We start from the raw sequence: 17,321 nt of genomic DNA on the forward strand, positions 1-17,321 counted from the left end.
AAACACTATCTAGGTCAATTTCCTCAGTATCCTCACAATAAGGTGTATTATCAAACTTTTGCGTGTGCTTTTTCAATCTAATAGGGGAAAATTGGTAACAGTGGTGTTTTAACATCTATCTTATTATCAACAAGTTTGACTATTTTATTCAAATAATCATTTCATATTGTCTTTGAATTATTTTATTAGGATAGTGATTATTTCTTGTTGATTTCTCAGAGCATTTTATGAATTAGAAAGCTCAGCTTTTTAATCGCTAATATCAATTGCAGGTACTTTTCCCAGTTTGACATTTGTGCTATTGTTTCTTGCTTATTTATTTATTGCCACACGGAACATTTTTTTAAAGTTTTTTTAAAACGTATTCAAACCTACCAATCTTTTCCTTTAGTGTTTCTGAATTCCCAGTCGGGGTAGAAAGGTCTTTCCAGATTCTTTTCAGTTAGGCTCAACCTATGCTTGGGGGTGTTGAGTTGGGTACGTTTAGGAGAAGCTGTAGCGGTATAGCCTCTTTCCCTCACTGTCCCTTAGAGCACCCAGGACTTTGTACAAGTCACTGGCACAGTGGGGCCCTGGGCATAAGAGCATGTCTTAGACTGCAGCTGCGGTGTACAAATACCTAAATCTTACAAACCAAGTATGGTTGGACTTGATGTATTGGGTAGACATGTAAATCACGCTGGAAAGTTAAACAGCCGTAGGCTTCTCAGAGTAAACTGGGTAAGGACTTCCAGTGAGACATCACTCATTGGTACAGCAGAATCAAAATAAATGTACAAGAACAGTTGATGCTATAGAGAGAACAACAGAACTTAAATCTACTAATACTTAATTTTCAAATGCGGTTTCAGTGGATAAGAAACTTACACACAAACTACATCCTCAAGATCCAAGAAAGGCAATTTTGATTCAAAGAACCATAATCATTGTGAAAGGGTTCAGTCTCAGAATTGTCTAGAAAAATTAGGTAAGTAGTTATCTACTCTTTGAAGATTTGGAGGAATTCACCTCTGAAACCGTCTCAGCAGGCCTGATACATATGGAAGGATACCTCTTTCTCAACCTTTGCTATTTTTTCTATGAAAGACAGTTTAGATTCTCTCTGCCTCCCTCGGTCAATTTTAGTAAATTATATTTTCTTAGAAAATTATCTATTTCATCCAGGTATTTGAATTAATTTACATATAGTTGAACAAATATTCTCATTTGATTATTTAATTATCAAAGTTTTTATGGTTACTTTTCCATATCAATTATTATTTTAATTATTTTTCATAAATAAAGCATGCATAAAAGATTTGTGCACTTTTAAAAAAACAACTATAAAGCAAGCACCCAATGTAACTGACATTCAGTTATGAAATGGCTCATCGCCATAACCTTAGAAAAGCCCCACTGACCTCTCTGCGTCACAATTACCTTTCTCCCCATCCCCAATGACATAAGTACACTCCTGTTTCCACGATCTTTTCCTTATTTTCTGTTCTAGTTTTACCACCAATTAATGCAATATTAATTATATTGTCTAGTTTGTCTTTTTTTAAAAAAAAAATTTTGTCTGAATGGAATCATGCTATATACATTCTTCTGTGTCTTACTTTCTCCCTTACCATTATTTTTATGAGATACATTCATGTTGACGGGCGTTGTTAAAGTTTATTCAATGACTCTACAGTATTCCATTGTATGAATACAATCACATTTTATCAATCTGTTCTTTGACTCATGGACACATGTTGTGTTTCCAGTTTTTCACTACAATGAATAGCAATGTCATAAATATTTTTAAGCATGTAACATGATGCACATATGTAAGGGTTTCCCTAAGTTATATTCCTAGGAATGAAAACTTTTCCTGGCTCTGAGATAATAACTAAGGTTTTGTAATGACATGGAATGATATGTTTATAAAGGAATTTTTCACGATTCCTCCTAGAAGTAGATTGAGCTGAAAGGAAAGAGTGATTAATATATCCAACAGTGTGGGCTCTGGGTGCAAAAGAAATGTGGGGTGGTGAGGTGTAAGAACTAAAAGCTAAGATGATGAAAGGCTTTTCCTAAAACTTATATGTAAATACAAAGGACTTAGAATAGCCAAAATTCTTTTGGAAAACAACACACTTGTAGGTCTTACACTACGTAATTTCAAAACTTACTATAAAATCATGAAAATAAAACAGTGTGGCATTGGTGTAAGTATCAATGAAACAGAATTGAGATATAAAAATAACCCCTTGCATTTATGGTCAATTGATTTTCAACAAAGGTACCAAGACAATTCAATAGAGGAAAGCCTAGTCTTTTTAACAAATATGGAAAAATGGACTTTATCAAAATTAAAAATTTAGCACTTCAAAAGGAAATGAAAAATTAAGGAAATGAAAAACAACTGATGGGCAGAAAATATTTAAAAATTATATATCTGATAAAAGACTTCCATCACAATATATAAAGAGTTTTTACAACTCGATAAGAAGACAAGCAACCCAGTTAAAAAGTGGGCAAAAATGTTTTGTTTTGCTTTCTTTTCTTTTCTTTATTGCAGTAACATTGGATTATAAAATTATATAACTTTCAAGTGTACCTTGTAATACATTTTTGATTCTGTGTAGATTACATCATATTCACCACCCAAAGACTAATTACAATCCATCACCACACACATGTGCCTAATCACCCCTTTCTCCCTCTTCCCTCTCCACTTGCCCACTGGTAACCACCAATCCAATCTCTGTGGCTGTATCTTTGTGTGTCATTGTTTTTATCTTCTACTTATGACTGAGATCATATGGTATTTGACTTTCTCCCTCTGATTTATTTTGCTTACATAATACCCTCAAGGTCCATTTATGTTGTCACAAATGGCCAGATTTCGTCATTTCTTATGTCTGAGTAGTATTCCATTGTGTATATATACTACATCTTCTTTGTCCATTTGTCCCTTGATGGGCACCTAGGTTCTTGGCTATTGTGAACAAGGTTGCAATGAACATGGAGGTGCATGTGTCTTTATGCATTTGTGTTTTCAAGTTCTTTGGATAAATACCCAGCAGTGGAATAGCAGGATCATATGATAGATCTATTCTTAATTTTCTGAGGAAACTCCATACTGTTTTCCATAGTGGCTGCACCAGTTTGCACTCCCACCAGCAGTGTACGAGGGTTTCCTTCTCTCCACATCCTCTCCAACACTTATTGTTTCCTGTTTTGTTAATTATGGTCATTCTGACCAGACTGAGGTGATATATCATTGTAGTTTTGATTTGCATTTCCCTGATAGTTAATAATGTTGGACGTTTTTCATGTATGTGCCTGTTGGCCATCTGTATATTTTCTTTGGAGAAATCTTTGTTCAGATATTTTAAAAAGGGCAAAAGTTTTGAATAGAAATTTTACCAAAGAAGATATACTAACAGATAATATGCACAGGAAAAGATGCTCAGTATCATTAGTCATTAGGAAAATGCAAATTAAACCCACAATCAGGTGCCACTACACACCTATGAGAATGGCTATAATAAAAAAGAGTTAAAGTAAAGTGTTGATGAGAAAGTGAAGAAACTGGACCCTTCACACATTGCTGGTGAGAATAGAAAATGGTACAGATTTGGTAAACAGCTTCATAGATATCATACAGCTCAACAATTTCACTGGTACGTGCAAAGAAATGAAAACGTATGTCTCACAATGACATGGAAATGATCCAAAGGTCCGTCAACTGATGAATGAATAAACAAAATGTAGTATATCTATATGATGGAAGAATATTTGCTAGAAAAAGAAATAACTACTGGTAAATGCTACAACATGGATGAACCTCAAAAACATGCTCAATAAAGGGAGCTAGACACAAAACACTGCATATTATATATTTCCATTCATATAAAATGTCCAGAAAAGGCAAACTTGAAAACAGGTCAGTGTTTGCTGGGGACTAGGTGATTGACTGCCAGTGGTCATCAGGAAGATGTTGGGGTGACGGAAGTGTTCTAAAACTGGATTGTGGTGTGGTTGCACAACTCTGTTACTTTACTAGAATTTATTGAATAGAACACTTACAGCTGGTGACTTTTATAGTAGTTAAATTATATCTCAATAAAACTGTTAAAAATAGGTGTAAGGCATTCTTTTACATTTTGACATTTTAAATTCATTGGTTCTTTAGCTCTTTGGGATAGATGCAACCCTTTTGTTCATGTCTTTGAAAGCTTGTATCACTTGCTTGTTCCTCAGAGTATAAATGAAGGGATTCATTCCTGGGGCAACCGAAGCCATCAGTACTGACACGATCTTATTCATAGCGACCCCTTACTTTGCATGTGGTTTGGTATAAATGAAGACGCATCTTCCATAAGTGATAGAAACCACAATTAGATGGGAAGAACATGTAGAAAAAGCTTTTTTCCTTTGCTGCACAGAAGGAAATCTGAGAATGGTCCTGATGATGTACGTGTAGGACATAATTACACACACCGTGGTGAACAGGAGGGTCAACACAGCCAGGACCAAGACAAATCACTCTATGAACTCTGTGTCCAAGAAGGTGATCTTCAGGATGGGAGCAGCCTCACAGCCAAAGTGACCTATGATATTGGAGTCACAAAACTCGAGCCAAAGCCCATGGTGTACGATGGGAGAATGATAATCAGAGCCTATATGTAACTACCAGCAAGGAATTTGATGCAGGCTCTGTTGTTCATGATGGTCAGGTAATGCAGGGGCTTGCAGATGGCCACGTAATGGTCATGGGACAGGGCCATCAAGAGAAAAAACTCAGTCACACCCAGGAAAATAAGAAAAAATAGCTGAGTGGCACAGGGATTATAGGTAACTGTATTGTCCCCATTGGCAAGGGTATACAGATACCTGGGAATACAGACAGTGGTAAAAGAGGCTTCTAAAAAGGAGAAATTCCAGAGGAAGAAGCACATAGGAGTGTTAAGGTGGGAATCTACAAAGGTGACACTGGTGATGGTCAGGTTCCCGATCACACTCAGCGGATGAGCGACAAACAAAAAGACCAAAAGCGGAATCTGGAGATTGGGTCATCTGTCAGTCCCCGCCGAGTGATGTTGTTGACACTGTAATTTTTCATCACTGACCTCTGACTTCTGCATGTTATGTTGGTAAAAATAAGGTAGAAATTGGACATGAGTAGGGTGCAAATGGATTGAAAGTGGGAGTAGAGTGAGAATGCCGGGCAAGCCAATATCATTTTATTTGATAATGTGGTGGCATTGGTGGCTTGTGCTTCTCCAAGATTCATACAATGGCATGGCTGGAAGGCAGGTGTTAAACATTCTTATCATTATATTAATGATAAATATGTGGTACAAGGACTCTTGTAGAATAAACAATCGAAAACCCCAAAAACAAAACCTTGGAATGAACCTCTTTCAGATGATATCAGCCATGTAGAAAAATAAGACAAACACCATCATATGATGGCACCAGCAGGACAACATAACACGTTGGTTTGGGGCATGGACTCTGGAGCTTAATTATCTGGGCTCAAATTATGATTCATTCGGCACGTGATTTTAGGCAAATTATTAATCTTTGTGCCTCAATCTCTTCATATGTAAACTGTGGAGAATAATTGAACTTATTTCATAGCATTGTTAAAAGGAATAAATGAGTAATCCATTTAAACCACTTGGAAAATTGTCTGGCGTATAATAAGCATTATATAAGGATTTGCTAACATTATTGTTGTTACTATTATATACAAAGTTTTAGAATTAATGCTGATAATCCTTCTAGTCATAAACACCATGAAACATTTTTCAGTGGAATGTAATTGGCTTAATTGTAGTGAAAGACATGACGATCCTAAGCCTTCTCCTATTAGTGTCCGCCTTTTCTGAGCTCCACGGCCAAACCTGCTCATTTAAACTAACTATTGCCTTTCTGCTCTCTTCAGTTTCAAAACTGGAGAAAACTAACAAAGCATCATCTACACAACAACCAGATGCTCTTTTAAACAAATACATAGAATGATGTCTTTTCCCTTCTTCAATCCCTTCAATGGCTTCCTTCTGAACTTGGAATGAAACTGAAATTCTCTACTTAAGCCTGCAGATTCCCACACGATCTGGCCGCTGCTGCTCTCTCCAACCTCAGCTTTGTCTACGCTTTCTCTCATTCAGCATGTCCCATTTATAGGGACCTTTTTCAGTTCCTCCAGCTTCACGTATATCTATTCTTTGTAATTTTTTAGGTCTTTCTCATCATGATCTCCTTGGAGAGGAGGTCCTGTATTCTCCAAAGCAAACCCTCTGTGAACCTGGGGTTTTCAGTCCTGCACTCTGCTTTCCTTCCAGCACTCCTTTACTCTTTGTAATTGCGTATTTTCTTTATAACTTGTTAACCTTTGTCCCCTTCCTAGACTGCAAGGCCCAGGAGGATGTGGATCATGTTTCTTGTGTTCACAGCTCTCAATGCGCTGCCTAGCAACATGTTTGACACTCAGTAGGAGTTAAATAAATATTTGTTAAGTAAATAATGGGACCAAGTATTTTACATGTGAAAACAAAGCAGCTGATTACACTTTAACCAAGACATCATTCACCCGTTTCCATTTAGTCATTTATCTCCAATGAGTTTTCTAAACTTGTTGAGACTATTTTTGGCGTCAGCAAGGTAAAAAGATCATTTTACCAGTAGTCCCCTGATTGATGCCAGGCCTGTTTGCCAGAGCCAAAGGGTAAACCAGACAATAAACTTTACGTTATTATCGATTCTTGTGGAGAACTGTTTTGTGGAAATTAGATGCTAGAGGATTGACTTGACCCCCATACCCATAATTCTCCTCTAGGACATTGATTGAGGCTGCTGGAAAGTTAATTCCCGGGTAAACAGGGGACAATTGCCTGGGTCATTTTGAAGATGGTGGTGCTGAAGGGTGGGGGTTTAGGAGTCAGTCAGGTCAGGGTGCAGCATTCTGCTTCCTTCAGTTTCATCACCCATAAGACACAGATATTAATATCATCTTCCTCACTGAATTGGGAGAGGATTAAATAAGATTAAATACAAAGTCCTTAGCATAGTTTTACAGACAGTATCAGCACTAAGTAAAGGCTGAATATTTTTGCTGTTTCTTCTTTTTTCCTTGAACAGTAGTTGTTCCTGCCACAATGCTTGATATCTTTCCCTGTTTGGTCAAGGAGTTTGGTTCCCTTCTCCTCTTTTCCTCGCTGCAACCGTAGCTCTGTCCTTCATGTCTCTCCAAGACATCCATAAAGTTTCCTACTCACTCTTGATATTATGAAGACTTCTGGAATCTCACAAGTAGTACTTCCCTGGCAAGTCTATTCATCAATGGATCATGTACCGGCTGTATTACACTGTGTGTTCTCTTCATTCCAAGTCCACTTAGGGTTTGTCATTTACTCTTCGCAATGTGTAGAATAGCACGCTGACAACATTTCTTAATTCATCCACCTCTCTTTGAACTTACTCCCCAACAGCACATAACCTCCAAATTCTCTTCTGGGCCTTGTCGTGGTGCCCTGACTTTTCAAAACCTTGTGCCAATTCAGAATGTATCCATTCAAACTACCCTACTAGTTTAGCCATCTCTTCCACACTCTATTTGTGTTCTCCTCTCTCTTTCTTAAAAAAAAAAAAAAAGAAAAGAAAACCTCAGCCTTGGTGGATGCGGTCCTGTGTATATATAATTATTACCTATAGATTATGAATAGATTGATACAATCTTACGTGCAGCTGATATGGTCGGCCATTTTGTTCAATCCCCCAATTTTGAGGTTAAAAACAGATAGTTGGAAGTTATTATTACATATATAATACTTATTATATATGGCTGGCTTATTAGCGGCAGGCTTGTTAGTGGCAGGAGAATGAATTTGCCTCCTGAATCCCAATTACATATTTTCTTTCCTATACAAATGTCAGAAAAAAATTTCAGGAGTCTGTTTTTCTGATCTTCAGATTTTCTAACTCTAATGTGTTCTCTAACTCATTTGAGTGGTTAAGCTTTCATATAGTAAATTGCTCACTTTCTAAATTTTCTGGAAGAATGGTAGAGACCAAGGGTCAGAAATAGCAATTTATTATATGAAAGTTTGACCACTTAAGTGAGTTTGTCTTATTATTCAGAAAATTGCTCCCATATGGCTTTCTTGTTACTGTGGAAATAGCAAATGGATCAATACTAAGTTTCAAAAGCTGGCAATAACTTTGAACTATTGATTCTGGAGATATTTTGTTTTTAATTGAAAAGTACATTTCTTTTTTTTTTTCTGCTGAGAAAGATTCGCTCTGAGCTCACTTCTGTTGCCAGTCTTCCTCTCTGTTTTTTTTCCCTCCCCAAAACCCTGGTACATAGTTGCATATTCTTAGCTGTAAGTCCTTCTAGTTCTTCTATGTGAGCCACTGCCATAGCATGGCTACTGACAGATAGTTGAGGTCCAGAGACTTGACCTCTCGCCTTTAACATTTAGCATCCTATGATCAGTCCCCAAGTGACTCTCTGTTACCTGGGATGGTACCAGCTAGCAGGTAACAGGACTCAGAGGTGGTTCCACGCCCGGGAACTGAACCCGGGCTGCTGAAGCAGAGCACACTGAACTTCAACCACTAGGCCATCAGGGATGGCTCTGAAAAATACATTTCTGATGATGAAATTCAATCATATTCTTAATATTCTTAAATATTTCAAAGTAACGCCTTTTAGCTTGTTTACTTCACCCACGTATAAGCTTTTCATGATTGGGCAAAAAGAGAGGAAATGGATAATTGACTTCCCCCTCTCTTGTTTCCCCTATTTTTTGAGTAGATAATCAATCTTTCGTAGGAGGCCACCTCGGCCTATCTGACCGTGTATCTGTCAATTAACTATCTGCACCTGAATTAGGGCCAATAGTAGGCAGACAATGGCTCTTCAACACTCTATAATTAATCACATTATAGTTATTTAAACATTTCTCCATCTGTACTCACTGTCTCCGGGGCTCCTGATTTCTTCCATTATGTTGAACAGGATCCTCCCGGAAGACTCCAATTAGTTTCTGAAAGGATGGTTTTCACTTGGTTGTTGGAAAACATTTCCCACAATAGCCTTGATGTGTATTTCCCCTGAGTGTAGGGAAAGTGGCTTTTCCCTTCCCAGTGAGGTATGGACTGTGTCCAGTCAAGCTGCATAGCCCCTCCCTTGGTTTTCAGACAGCATTACAGGGATGTGCAACCACCTCTGAGTCCTGTTACCTGCTAGCTGGTACCATCCCAGGTAACAGAGAGTCACTTGGGGACTGATCATAGGATGCTAAATGTTAAAGGCGAGAGGTCAAGTCTCTGGACCTCAACTATCTTTCCCTCCTGGCCTCTTAATTCCATCTCTTACTTTCATCCAGGCTTCCAGTGCCCTCATATAACACCTTGCCAAGTACTTTTTATCCTGGACTATGCTCTGGACCCTGAAAATCTTTTTACTTTTTCTCTGTCAGTATTTAATTTTTCTCTACATCCCAATCTCACCTGGATAAGAAATTAATGAACTCTTGCACAATAACATATAAATATCCTAATTTAACATATTCATTGACCACTGGCCTAATGTGTTTACACACGTAGGGACAAATGTGTTGTAAAATATGAAGCCCCTTCTATAAGGTCATATCCTCAGCCTGGAGATTCAGATTGTGTAGTAGAGAACCCTGGGGGGGGACATTTTCATTCGACTGAGGAGAAAGAGCTTTATCAGAACTTTTCATAGATGGCTGTATCCTTTGTAAATCATCTGTTTCTCTTCTTAACCCTTCTCCCTGCCGTGAATATTATTCAAAGGTCCTGTTCAAAGGCATGTTACATGTCATAAAACAAGGTGATATCTCAGAATTATCTGTTGATTCCTCTTCTGGAATATTGTCACTGTTATTTAGTACCCAGATTTGATTCTATTAGCTTCCAGATGGTGCGTGTATGTCAAAACTAACTTGATTATACTGCCCTCTCTGATGGTCCTTCATGGCTTCTAAGCGCACCCTAACCACAAAGGTTCTTAGTGTAACTCAAAGGTGGGAAGGAATGGACGACTAGAAGCAAGTAAGTTAGACTTCACCACATTTTTTTGTATGTACCCCCACACTAGCACTTATAAAAATTCTGTGAGAAATTTCTCCTCGGTAACTGATACCCATTAATTCCCAGTCACTTTTCCTCTTAAGAAATTTTTGCTTTCCGTGCTGCCCAGGGAGGGGTCCATACGACATTGTTCTGGATTCCCGTTGTAACTTAAAAGGAAAGCTTTCACAATGTCCGGAGCCCTTGATGTCCTGCAAATGAAGGAGGAGGATGTCCTCAAATTCCTTGCAGCAGGAACCTGCTTAGGCGGCACCAACCTTGACTTCCAGATGGAACAGTACATCCACAAAAGGAAAAGTGATGGCATCTATATCATAAATTTGAAGAGGACCTGGGAGAAGCTTCTGCTGGCAGCTCGTGCCATTGTCGCCATTGAAAACCCAGCTGATGTCAGTGTCATCTCCTCCAGGAATACTGGCCAGCAAGCTGTGCTGAAGTTTGCTGCTGCCACTGGAGCCACTCCTATTGCTGACCGCTTCACTCCCAGAACCTTCACTAACCAGATCCAGGCAGCCTTCTGGAACGAAGACTTCTGGTGATTACTGATCCCAGGGCTGACCACCAGCCTCTCACAGAGGCGACTTATGTTAACCTGCCCACCATTGCTCTGTGTAACACAGACTCTCCTCTGCACTATGTGGACATTGCCATCCCATGCGACAATAAGGGAGCTCAGTCTGTGGGTCTGATGTGGTGGATGCTTGCCCGGAAAGTTCTACGCATGCGGGGTACCATCTCCTGTAAGCACCCATAGGAGGTCATGCCTGGGATCTCCACTTCTACAGAGATCCTGAAGAGATTGAAAAGGAAGAGCAGGCTGCTGCTGAAAAGGCTGTGACCAAGGAGGAATTTCAGGGTGAATGGACTGCTCCTGCTCCTGAGTTCACTGCTACTCAACCTGAGGTTGCAGACTGATCTGAAGGCGTGCAGCTGCGCTCTGTGCTTATTCAGCAGTTCCCTACTGAAGACTGGAGTGCTCAGCCTGCCACTGAAGACTGGTCTGCAGCTCCCACTGCTCAGGCCACTGAGTGGGTAGGAACAACCACTGAGTGGTCTTAAGCTGCTCTTCCACAAACTCTTAAAATGGAAATAAGGTTGACAGAAAATAAGATTGACAAAAAAAAAAGAAAGAAATTTTTAAAACTCAAATCCCAAATATATTGTTCTACTCTATTAGTAGGGAAAATGTTCATATATTCTGGTTAACTCAGAAGATGGAAGACTATAGAAACTGACAGGAACTCTCTCCAGTTTGGAAAATCGATAGTCTACTCTTTCTGAACACGAAGACAGGTCTCCCACTAAATTTTACATTTACAAGAAGAGCAACAGTTATATCCATTGAGTCTGAAACAAGTGTGGAGGGATCAACCTACCGAACAACCAGAAGATTCCCTTGGGAGCCCAGGTTCAAAAGTTGCTAATTAACCTACAGTGCAATGAACTTGAATGAACTCTTTCACATGAAAGCTTTAAACATATATCAGTGGGAAGAGTGTCTTTGGAGACAAGGAGATGCAACAATAGGTCATGTGCAGAACAATAAGGGTCAGAAAACAAGTCAGGAGGCTTGACTCTCTCCACATGCGTAGGGATATTTCAGTTGAACCCAGGAGAGAAGCGGCTCAGAATTCCCCAAGGGAAGCCAGATTTGGATGAAGTCCTATCACCCTCTGGTGACCATTCTTCATATGAGACATCACAAATAATTCAGGGAATTTGTGTTCAGTTTTCTCACTTTTGACTTAAGCTTCAAGGTTAGAAGCCATTCGTGTTGGTCAAAGGGTGCAAAGTTGCAGTTATGTAGGATGAGTAAGTCTAGAGATCGAATGTACAGCGTGACGAACTATAGTTAGTGATACTGTACTGAATACTGGAAATTTGCTAAGAGAGTAGATTTCAGATGCTCTCATCACACACACAAAAAAGGTCACTGTGAGAAAAAGATACGTTAATTCGTTTGACTGTAGTAATAGTTTCACTATGTATACGTGTATCAAATCATCATGTTATATACTTTAAATACATACAATTTTATTTTTTAAAATGTTAGCTGCTGTCCAACCCCCCAAAAAAGTTGATGCAAATAGTGCAGAATTGTAATTTATGCATAATATTTTTGTTTTTTCATTGACTTAATCAAATTTTACAGAATATTTTCTCCATTCAATGCATTATTATATATTTGATAGGGGTAGGATAAATGTGGGAGTGTCTAACATTACATAAAACATAGTTGATGTTTAGCTAGGTAACTAGTATTGATTGAGCTCTTCTTTGACCTAATCCTGTGCTAAGTGCTTTATATATGTTGTCTCTTATAATCTTTATGACAACCCTTGTGGGTGAGTTACATGACTATCCCCATTTTATGAACGAAAAATTGAGCGATTGAAAACTGAGAAGCTAGATGCTCAGGCCACATATTTGCAAAGAGGTGGAGTTTAGACTTGAACCCATGTTTGCATGATGACAAAGTCCCTGCTTTCTAAATATACTACATTGTCTCCCTATGCTTCAAAGAACGAGGGTTTAAAGCCAAAGATCACCTGGTCTGATTAACTGTGAGCAGGGAGGGGGTCCTAGTCACTGACACTATTTCCCAGAACCCTAGAAGAAAGCTAGCCCAAAATAAATGTAAACTTTTTGATGACTTAAATTTATTCCAATGACTGCCCAACTAAGACATAATTGCATATGTGCCGACTGACAGTGACTTTGTCTTTCTGTGGGTCTTGAATGAGTTTAAACATACACGTTTTAACATATAGCAAGTGTATGGACTTGTAATGTTCAAACAGGATGTAGTGATTTATGCAGTCAAACGCGATTGCTTTAGAATCCACTTCTATTTCTGGTCACTGCAAGAAATATCAAAATATTTTAAGGAAAAATAGCCTGAATTCCCAGAAATAAACTTTCCAATTATTTGTTCCATTGTTTTTTAATTGTTTTAAAAATAGTCTTGAAGTTTTTTTTGTCTCTAACAGCAACACAGAAAGAAATGTGTGAAAGTTGATCAATTAGATGTTATTCATGGCAACAGAAAGTATGAGATGGTCAGGAAATTTCTGAAATGTTCATTGTGGATCTTGACAAAGAAGATATGACTCTGGAAAGGGTGTTCATTCAAAGTCTCCCCTCTTGCTGTGCTTTTTGGGAAAAGTGGTTTCCCTGATGCGTGTAAAATTCAGCCAAAAGTTATTCCTTTTAGATGGACTTGTTATATCAACTTGCTTTATCCCATGATGGCCTTAACTTCATGAAGTCAGCAAAAGCTTTCAAGTTACTGACAACCAGATAGATATTTGTCTTTTCTAGGTTTCCCAGGGACCCAAATGAATATGTCTATTGATTAGAAGAATCCCAATTTGTGTCATTGTGGACTAGTAAGGAGAAGGGGATTCTCTGTTAAATTTCTCCATTCTGAGGGTATAACTTTAGTGATTTACTTCTTGGTCTGTCTAGTCAGTGAGAACACCATAAGAAATCACATCAAGGGGCTGGCCCAGTTGTGTAGTGGTTAAGTTTTCATGCTTCTCTTCAGCAACCCGGGATTCACAGGTTCAGGTCCTGGGTACGGACCTAACACTGCTTGTCAAGCCATACTGTGGCAGCATCCCAGATAAAACAGAGGAGGATTGGCACAGATATTAGCTCAGTGACAATCTTCCTCAAGCAAAAAGAGGAAGATTGCCAACAGATGTTAGCTCAGTGCCAGTCTTCCTCACACACACACACACACAAAAATCACATCAACCTTACTTGTTGACTCCAAGTGAAATTACCCTATTGTTTCCAATATATTTAGTCTTCAAAATCTGTGTGACTTCAAAGCTCTAATTAAAATACTTATTTTTCTGTAGTTGCTTTTTATTTTCCCAGAGACTCAAGGACATGTAGTTAGATTATCTGAATCCCTGTTTTCACCTGATGGATAGAGAATCTAAGGCCCGGGGCAGGCAGTGAGTTCTAAAGTCACAGACTTTGGCAGAGTGTAAAATGGAACATGTCTCTTGTCTTCAAGCTTAGGGTTTCCCTCCTAACACTGATAAACAGAAGATAATATATTTCTCTTTCGCACTTTGTCAATGGGGGCCATTTTCATAAAGCCGCATCACACTTATCCTCCTTATTTATTCTCCCTATATTTTACTTTCTAAGTTTTCTGTCATTCACTGCACTGCACGCACAGGGTGTGCTCTACATCAGACGAGGCTGTATTTTTTCCTCCATAGACTTCTAAGCTTTGGGAAAAAAAACTCTGAATCAAGGTGTCAGAATGTGTAGATGACAACACAACAACAACAAAAATAACAAACAATTGGAGCTCTTGAGATCTCTCAAAAGCCCATGTCTCTGTCTAAGCAAAGAACTGGCACATCTGGAATTACCAGGGGTATAGAGTGGCGTATAACATGGAGAAAATTTTTTAGGCTTCTGACTGGGATTTCTTTCTTTTTCCCCCAGAGGTCTTTCTCTTACTGATTTTTAATTTAATCCCATTCTGGTCAGAAATCATAGTTTGGATGACTGGAATCCTTTAAATTTATTGAGATTTGTTTTATGGCCCAGAATATGATCTACCTTGGTAAATTCCATGTGCATTTGAAAACAGTGTATATTCTGCTATTTTTTAGTGTCAATGAGGTCGAATTGGTTGCTGGTGTTGTTCAAATCCTGTATATCCCGACAGATATTCAGTCTACATGTTCTAGATACGCGTACAAGCGTACAAGGATTCCAGCTTCTCCACATCCTCACTAATACTTGTTACATTTTGTTCTCTTGTTAACAGCTGTCCTAAGATGTGTGAGGTGAGATCTCATTGTGGTTTTGATTTGCATTTCCCTGATTATTAGTGATATTGATAATCTTTTCATATACCTGTTGGCCCTTTGTATGTCTTCTCTGGAGAAATGCCTATTCAGATCCATTGCCCGTTTTGTAATCAGGTTATTTGTTGGGTTTTTTTTTCTATTGAGTTGTATGAGGTCCTTACATATTTTCAACATTAATGCCTTATCAAATGCAAGGTTTGCGAATATTTTCTCCCATTCCATAGGTTGTCTTTTCGTTTTGCTGGTTGTTTCCTTTGCTCCCAAAAGGATTAAACTATAAATTAGTAACTTAACTACATCCTAGAACAAACCTTAAAAATATTTATACAAACACAAAAATATCAAGGACCCAATAATGTAAAAATCACAATGTTTGGAATCCAATAAAAGTTATCAAACATGCAAAGAAGCAATGAAGAAAAAAATTAGTCAATTGAAATGACCTGGAAGAGACACAAACGTTAGAATAAGCATCTTTTTGTGTGCCTGTTGACCACTTGTATATCTTCTTTGGAGAAATGTCTGTTCAGCTCTTTTGCCCCTTTTTTAATTGGGTTGCTAGTTTTTCTGTTGTTGAGATGTATGACTTCTTTAGATATTTTCAATATTAACCTCTTATCAGATATATGGTTTGCAAATATCTTCTCCCAATTATTAAGTTGTCTTTTCGTTTTGTTGTTGGTGCTCTTTGCTGTGCAGAAGTTTTTAGTTTGATGTAGTCCCATTTGTTTATTTTTTCTATTGTTTCCCTTGCCTGGTCAGACATGGTCTTTGAAAAAATGCTGCTAAGACTGATGTCAAAGAGCATACTGCCTATGTTTTCTTCTAGAAGTTTCATGGCTTCAGGTCTTACATTCAAGTCTTTAATCCATTTTGAGTTAATTTTTATGTATGGTGTAAGATAATGGTCTACTTTCATTCTTTTCATGTGGCTGTCCAGTTATCCCAACACCATTTATTGAAGAGACTTTCCTGTCTCCATTGTACATTCTTGGCTCGCTTGTCAAAAATTAGCTGTCCATAGGGGTGTGGGTTTCTTTCTGGGCTCTTGATTCTGTTCCATTTATCTGCGTGTCTGTTTTTGTGCCAGTACCATGCTGTTTTGGTTACTATAGACTTGTAGTATATTTGAAAATCAGGGAGTGTGCTATCTCCAGCTTTATTCTTTTTTCTCAGGAATCCTTTGGCTATTCAGGGTCTTTTGTTGTTCCACGTAAATTTTAGGATTCTTTGTACTATTTCTGTGAAAAGTGTCCTTGAAACTTTGATGGGGATTGCATTGAATCTGTAGATTGCTTTAGGAAGTATGAACATTTTAACTATGTTAATTTTTCCAGTCCAAGAGCACAGAATATCTTTCCCTTTCTTTGCGTCTTTTTCAATTTCTTTCAACAACGTTTTACAGTTTTCAGAGTACAGATTTTTCACGTCTTTGGTTAAGTTTATTCCTAGGTATTTTATTCTTTTTATTGCACTTGTGAATGGGATTGTATTCTTAATTTCTCTTTCTGCTACTTTGTTGTTAGTGTATAGAAACACAACTGATTTTTGTGTGTTGATTTTGTATCCTGCAACTTTACCACATTCGTTTATCATTTCTAAAAGTTTTTTGGTGGATTCTTTAGGGTTTTCTACATATAAAATCACGTCATCTGCAAATAGTGATTGTTTCACTTCTTCCTTTCCAAGTGTCTTATAATGTTAAACATAAATTTACCACATGACCTAGCAATCTCACCCCTAAGTGTTGATCCCAGATAGATGAACCATGTGTCTACGAAAGACTCATATACAAGTGTTTATCACCAACTGTTACCCCAGGAACTCAAAGGTGGATTTGGATATTTTGCTGTTTTTCCGAATTGTTCTTTTTCCTTTTGTTATGTTAAGGAGATGCAATCACCAACCACCCTGAACCAGACCAAGCCTGAGCAGAGAGCTGCACCTATCACCTTTGCCTTTTTTTAATGCTAAGATCTCTCCAGGAGAAGCTTGGGCCTTATTAAGTAAGCTGCAGTGTATGTGGAAGCATGTTTTTCATTTGAACCTGCACAAGCAAATACCCACCTCTCCCTTTTGAATATTCATTCCCCATCCAAAATAAATGTCCCTGCTTCCCTTTGTTCGGGGATGCCATGACTCTGGAAATGTTTCCTCATGGTCTCTTATTTGCCACAAATATACTTTTCTTTGTGAGACAACTACTTCTGGTGGAGAGTCTGATTTAACTCACCAGGAGGGAGCGCACTTCAGTTTGGGTAACATGTTCATAACAGTTTTAACCATAATAGCCAAAAATTGAAAACAATCCTAATGTCCATCAACTGGTGAATAGATAAACAAAAGAGAAAAAAAAGCAAACCAGAGAATGTGGTATTC

The 17,321-nt window shown here is 38.2% G+C and overlaps 2 pseudogenes; one reads left to right on the forward strand and one right to left on the reverse strand.

Annotated features, from left to right (window-relative positions):
* Positions 1 to 4,161: 4,161 nt before the first annotated feature.
* Positions 4,162 to 5,095, reverse strand: LOC103541626 (olfactory receptor 6C2-like; annotated as a pseudogene).
* Positions 5,096 to 10,200: 5,105 nt separating this feature from the next.
* On the forward strand, positions 10,201 to 11,235 carry LOC103541625 (small ribosomal subunit protein uS2-like; annotated as a pseudogene).
* Positions 11,236 to 17,321: the final 6,086 nt, after the last annotated feature.

The sequence above is a fragment of the Equus przewalskii genome, chromosome 5 (assembly GCF_037783145.1).
Source record: "Equus przewalskii isolate Varuska chromosome 5, EquPr2, whole genome shotgun sequence".
Classification (NCBI taxonomy): Eukaryota; Metazoa; Chordata; class Mammalia; order Perissodactyla; family Equidae; genus Equus; species Equus przewalskii.